Raw genomic sequence first — 6,700 nt, 5'->3', positions numbered from 1 at the left:
TAATTTTTTTCTATATATATAACTTTAGCTGTCCAGATCATTTCTTTCTATTTTTAGTAGAGACAGGGTCTCGCTCTTGCTCAGGCTGATCTTGAACTCCTGACCTCGAGCGATCCTCCTGCCTCAGCCTCCCAGAGTGCTAGGATTACAGGAGTGAGCCACTGTGCCCGGCCCATAATATTTTCATATTTGCAGTTTGTTGAATAGATTTTAACTGCTTAGTAAATTCAGTTAGTAATAATCTAGTCTTCAATACTTCACTAACTATATAATCAGTTTACTTTTTAATTGAAAAGAACCTAGTGGCATAAGAACTTATTAGAGACCCTAAATGAGATTCTAAAGAACCTTATAGTCCTTGCTTCGGCAGCACATATACTAAGATTGGAACGATACAGAGAAGATTAGCATGGCTCCTGCACAAGGATGACACGCAAATTCATGAAGTGTTCCATATTTTTCAATATACATAACCTGAACTTTTGTACCTCCATAATAAGCTGAAATTAAAAAAACATAAAGAACCTTATAGACAGGTTTTGGTTGGATGATTGATAGATATTATGTACTGCTTTGGTCTGAATGTATGTGCCCCCCCCCCCCCAAATTCAATTGCCAAAATCCAAACTTCCAAGGCAATGGTATGTAGGTCTTTTAGGAGGTGATTAGGTCATGGTGATACAGCCCTTGTGAATGGAATTAGTGCCCTTATAAAAGAGACCCCAGACAGCTGCCTTCCCCTTTCCATCATGTGAGGACGCAGCCAAAGGCTTCATCTATGAATGAGGAAACAGGTCTTCACCAGACTTTGAATCTGCTGGTGCCTTGATCTTGGACTTCTCAGCTTCCAGAACTCTGTGAAATAAATTTCCATTGTTTATAAGCTACCAAGCTTATAGTAACTTGTTATCGCAGCCCAAGAAGACTAAGACACCCATCATCTTGGCTACCACGACCCACAACCAAAATTTTCATAGCTGTGGCTCTTTGAGGATCCTGGGATGAGTTAAGGCCAAAACCATTTGGTCAGGGGATCTATGACATTGTGTTGGTACAACAGACCATGGACATTAGGTAAGATTTCTGTTTCAGCCTGAATCATACAGAAAGGGGGCCTGTTTCCCATCTCAATGAATCACAAACTTGCTGCCCACTGAAATCATCTGGGATCTTTAGGAAACCCTGGTGACTGACACCCGCCCCAGACATTCTGATCTTATGAGGATGAGGTGCAGTTTCTAAAAGCTCCCGGAGTGATTCTATTATGCAGCAAACTGGGGGCTACTGAACTGTGTAGTTCTCCTTCTCAGGCATGACTCATGGGTGCCCACCTGGAACATGGCCTTTTGAATGGCAGACGTGAGCCAGGCCAGTCCCTTCAGAACGGAGCCCTTGTTGTCCCTTTTGCTAGTGTCTAATTCAGATTGTCATTCTGGAGGGAATACAAAAACAAGTAGGATTAAGTCAAAGCTAGAAAGCACCCTGAGCTGCCCAGCAAAAGAAAAGGAAAAAAAAAGGAATTTAACTCATGATTATATTAGCCTGTCAAGTACAGTGTTAAAGCCAATATCTTATACATACAGGAAATGTTGACTTCAATCAAAGCTCTTATATCCTCTTTAATAGCTGCTCTTCCGGAAGGCAACAGTGGAATCTACACTCTAAAAGTGATCCACGTATATCCCAGGAAGGTGAAAACCTTGTCCTAGGGTCATATGGTCAGCCTATGGTAAACCCAGAACCAAAAGAACTCAGGTGTCCTATGAAAATGCCTAGGCAAGTCAAAATTGCCATCAAAATTCTACTAAAATTATTATTGTATTAATAACTCATGACTACCACTGATATTTACGGTAATAATTTCCTTTGGCTGCAACACTGCCCACAAATAGGAAAAAGATGATGACTTCTGGAAAGCCTCTCTCCATAGAGGAATGCTCGTATTAACCTTCTCCATCTCTGCCATACTCCCTAGAGTATCTGACTGCATTTCCTGATGATGATACCGTAAGCTTTTCCCTGGAAAGTGATGCATTAGCCTCAGTGACTGGGTGGTCCCTGAGAACAGCGACAAAGGCATCCAAGGTCATTTGATTTCAAGCACAGTGAGCCACCCAGAAGGAAGAAACCTGCTGAGTTTTCCTAAGTTCCTGAATAGTGATGGACAACCTGGTATAGAGGAAATTAGGGAGCCCAAGCTTGAACCCCAGTTCTGGCTCCCCACTAACAAGCAGTGTGATCTCCGCCTGCCAGGCCAGGTCCCCATCTGGAAAAGGAGGGCCGTGGGCTGAATGATCTCAAAGGGCCCTTCCAGCTCTCAGATTCATGGATTTCATAATCTAACTCAAAGAACAGCAATACAACTAGCTGCAGCGCCAGGCAGACGTGGAAATTTGCAACTCCCTGGAGTTCCATAACCTTAACTGAATAAGCTTCTTGGAGCGGACTCTCGAAGTTGTGAGAATTACATGCCTCATTTGTTGACAAAGAAATCTACATGTGAACAGAGAGGTGGTGTAATTACAGAAAAACCAAAGGTCCAGATTTTCCAAGATATTTCAAATGTTAACTGTTTAGTCATCCCCATTAAACACATCTTCGTTGTCAAACTATGGTCCCTGATAGTTGGACAAGAAAGCGCAGTCTCTATTGACGTAAACCTTTTAGACTTGTACAAAACATGCAGACTCTGCAACTCATCTTTGACTTCCAACAGAGCAATGTGCACATTTCTTGCTCTTTGGTTTTATTTTGCAGAGAAGAGACATCTATGTATTGTGTCTCAAGAAATGCTACTTTATAGGGCACTTTCACGTGTATTATCTCCATTTATGGATTCAGGGTCCTTATTCATCAGCCCTTCAGGGAGGTTAAATACTTCGCTAGTAAATGTCAGAGCCTCTGCTGACTCATCTCTGGCCTTCCAACCTCATTTCTTGTTCATCTTTCGTTTGGAACAATAACAGTTTCCATCCTGAAGAAACTTAGCTACCACTTGATTTGAGGTCTGGGATTTGCCAGGCATGAAATAGGCTTACTAGTATGAAACAAGGATCAAATACTGGCTCATGGTCAGAGTCAATGGCCATAGATTGCACTGGAAGGTTCAGAGTCGACTCAGGACTCAGCAAACAGGACCAATGCACAAATAAGCCCTGGCCCACAGACACTCACCCTTATGAACCTCTAAAACTTTGTTATGCAACTGAACATGGCTATCGATAGTAGAAGCCAGGCATCATGTTGGAAGCAGCAGTCTTTCAGACTGACTCAAAATGGCATTGGTCTATATTCTTACTACTCAAGTGTGATCCAGCAGCATGGGTGTCACCTGAGAGCTTGTTAAAATGCAGACTCTCCACTCTACCCCAGATTCGCTTAATCAGAGTCTGCATTTTAACAAAGGCACCAGTGGTTCGTGTGCGCACAATAGCTTGAGAGCACTTCCCTAAACTCCCCCCATCCTTGAGGTTCCACAGGCAATGGTTTTATAAGTGCAACTCCTGTGCATGTTGGTAAGTGGGAAGTTAGCGTAAGCCCACAGCTGGCATCCTAGACACCAAGTTTACACATCCACAGGTCCATAAAAGCAATTACAACTGTGGAGTATCCAGCACTCTGCAAGGTGCATGGGAGCCACTTAGAAAGTAGCTTGTTGGTCCATTTTATAGGAAGAGTAATGAGATTACCAGACCTTCTCACTTTCCTCAAGTGGAACTGGAGAAGATGAGAGGTGAGCTTTCAAAAGCTGATGTCCCTAACTTTCCTTCTCATTGCCTGGTGCAGAGTAGGAAGCAGGTTATCTCCCTCCATCCTCCATTGGCATTTCTCTGTCTCTCCCCGGCCCGCCCCTCCTTATTTCTCTCCCTTACCCAGTGTCCCCTGCCACCCCCAACGCACCCACACACACAACGTTACATTTTCCAAGTTGAAGAAATGTGAAGATTCATCTCTTCTGATTAGGGCCCAGGAGAGAAATTTCTGCAGAGACATTTGCATTAATCACCACATTAATTTTTTGTCCCAGAGAAAGCTCAGCAAACTTGAAAGCCTTCCTGCAGGCAAACACCTGCGAGACCTGGCAGTGGATGGGGAGCTCTGGGTTAGTGAGGTGGCAATGAGCGCTGGAGAGGAGCCCACTGATGGCTTCCGCACAGGTGTTCAGCATAATAGGGTGTTAATTGGGTAACAGGTGGAAGCACAGAGGGTGCAGTGAGCAGCAGGTGAGGTGACTGCCATAACCTAATTTTAAATAGAGTGGAATTTTCCTACTCCTTACTTCAGTTGGGACTTAGAAAGCTCAGTCGCAACAGGGCTGAACAGTGCATCACCATTTATAACAACTAAAATTGATGCTGCTTTCTTTTTTTTTTTTTTTATTTCAGCTCATCACGGGGGTACATAAGTTCAGGTCATATACATTGTGATGCTGCTTTCTAAGTGCCCAGCACTGAGCTAAGCCCATTATCTGCTTTATCCCTAATCTTTAAAGAAATTCTGTAGAATAGGTAGGAGAATCTGGGTTTTAAGAATGCAGACGCCAGTGCTCAGAATAAGATAAATAACTGCTCAAGGGCACACAGCTAGTATGTAGCAGAGCTAGTGTTCTCTACCGCCAAATAATCTGTGCATAAATCCACTGTATGTACTATCTCTCTACCTCTGTGTTGTTGTTCTTATGTGACACAAGAAGCCTCTTGGTCACCCACATCTGGAGTGTTGTCCTCCAGATCAATCAAACTGATGAGAGTCTAGAAACCACGTGAGAACTGGCTAAATCAGGGATGGGCAAACTACCACCTAAATCCAGGCCTACTGCTGTTATTGTAAATAAAGTTTTATTGGAACATATCTATGTATTTAAATGTTATCTGTCACTACTTTCATGCTACACTTGTAGAACTGAGTAGTTGCAACAAAGACAATGACCCCCCAAAACCTCAAGTATTTACTATCAGGGACTTTACAGAAAAAGATTGCCAACTGTGGAGATATGTCAATCATTGCCCCTGAGCCTAACTACAGAGCCTCTACTCAATGCTGCCAACAAAACTGGGGATGTTTTGCCTGAAACAGAGAAAACTCAAGGGCATATGCTTGGCATGATGTAGAAGTGGATTTGTTTGCAGACCAATGGGTAGAAATTTCCAGGCCTTGTTTCTTGGCCCAACCTAAAGAGTTGTCTGTTCCTAATGTTTATGAGTTAACTTATAAGGTAATAAGCTCTCCATCACTATAAGTGTTCACATAGTCAGATGAGCATCCACCAGAAATGTCACAGGGGTTGTCCTTCATGGTATCTATGTTCCTTTACAACTCCTATGAGCTCATGACTGTGAATGCCAGTAGGACTAATGAGCCATGAGAACTCTGCACCCTAGTCTACTAGGTTAAGTTCATTGTTCCTCTCCACACACACATTAGTAATACTTAAGTTATTAAATGTCAGCAAAGAATAAGCTATTGCACTTGAGCAGAATTCCAGATAACTGAAGTTTGACCTATGGTCAAGATGTATTTATCTTTAAGCACTTTTTTTTTATTTTCAAAGCCAAAAGGGCATAGCTGCTACCAAAAACAAGATGAATTGGTTTATTCATTCAATAAATATCTATCGAGTACTACTATGTGCAGGGCAAAAACTGTAGGCGCTAAAGACACAGGCCTCGGACTCCTGGTCCAGAAATAGACAGAGGTGGCTGGGAATCCCAGCCTTGTGGGATAACAAGCAGAGCCAGGCTCAGCAGGAGAAGGAAGCTGGCAGAGCTGTGACCACCACCTGGGGCTACAGTTTATGTTAAAGGTAGCTGTGGTCAGCCCAGAGAAAAAAGAGAGGCTGAGAGGGAGGCACACATGGAACCTGGGCCAAGGCACCACTGGACCTGGGGAAATTCCCCATTAGCACCAGTGGGGAGGAGCCCTGAGCTGTGAGGACGGGACCCCGTATCTAAACTAGAGGTTCCAAGGGAACGATTGGAGCTAGTTACAAAACTACCATACAGGGACAAATGACAGCAAAAAGGGGGGAAACTCTCACTCAGAAACCCGCATTTCAAATCACTCTAAGATCGTTCTATTATATACACTTTGTGGAAAGTGAATTCGGCTTCGGAATATTGATTTTTGGGGGCTGTTTTTCAAAGCACATGAGGAAAATGAACAGGAAGAATAAAGAGCCAAGAAAATCAATCTTAATAAAATGTAAACAACAGAACAAGCCCTGCATGATTTTTAAGTAAGTACACTTAAAGCTTCAAAAAGACAATAGAAAGAATAACATTACTTAATTTAAAAAAAAAAGAAATTATGAAACAGAAACATAAATGAAGCTCATCCCTTTGTAGTAAAGAAAAAAAAACAAAAGATACAGCTCGTGTATGTGTGTGTGTGTGTTTCCTGGTATTTCCTCCCCTTTCTGGCAAAGGTTTTGGCTCACTTTGGTTGCATTCCTACCTTCCCAGGAGGATACTACCAGGCCAGACCCGTTAGATATTGTAATGCCAAGTAGGAGAAAGTAGATAAAGCAGACAAGAAGAAAAGAGTGAGAATCTGGTAGGGGCCAAAGCTGGGGGTAGAATATGAAAGGGGTGGGAGCCTAACCCCTTACAGCTGTGTGCAGTTAGAAGACGCTTTGCTGCAATCTACATATTCATCATCATGTAAGGTAAGATAGTTTGGTTCTTTTAAAACTATTTTAGTT

General features: G+C 42.7%; 1 non-coding gene across 1 annotated transcript; it reads left to right on the top strand.

Moving 5' to 3' along the window:
* Positions 1-354: 354 nt before the first annotated feature.
* On the top strand, positions 355-461 carry LOC123643042. The gene has a single exon (XR_006736619.1). It is a non-coding gene; the product is annotated as a U6 spliceosomal RNA (small nuclear RNA).
* The last annotated feature ends 6,239 nt before the right edge of the window (positions 462-6,700 follow it).

The sequence above is a fragment of the Lemur catta genome, chromosome 7 (genome assembly GCF_020740605.2).
Source record: "Lemur catta isolate mLemCat1 chromosome 7, mLemCat1.pri, whole genome shotgun sequence".
In the NCBI taxonomy this organism is placed as follows: Eukaryota; Metazoa; Chordata; class Mammalia; order Primates; family Lemuridae; genus Lemur; species Lemur catta.
The sequence above is the reverse complement of the archived record's forward strand: the minus strand, read 5'-3'. Positions and strand labels throughout refer to the sequence as shown.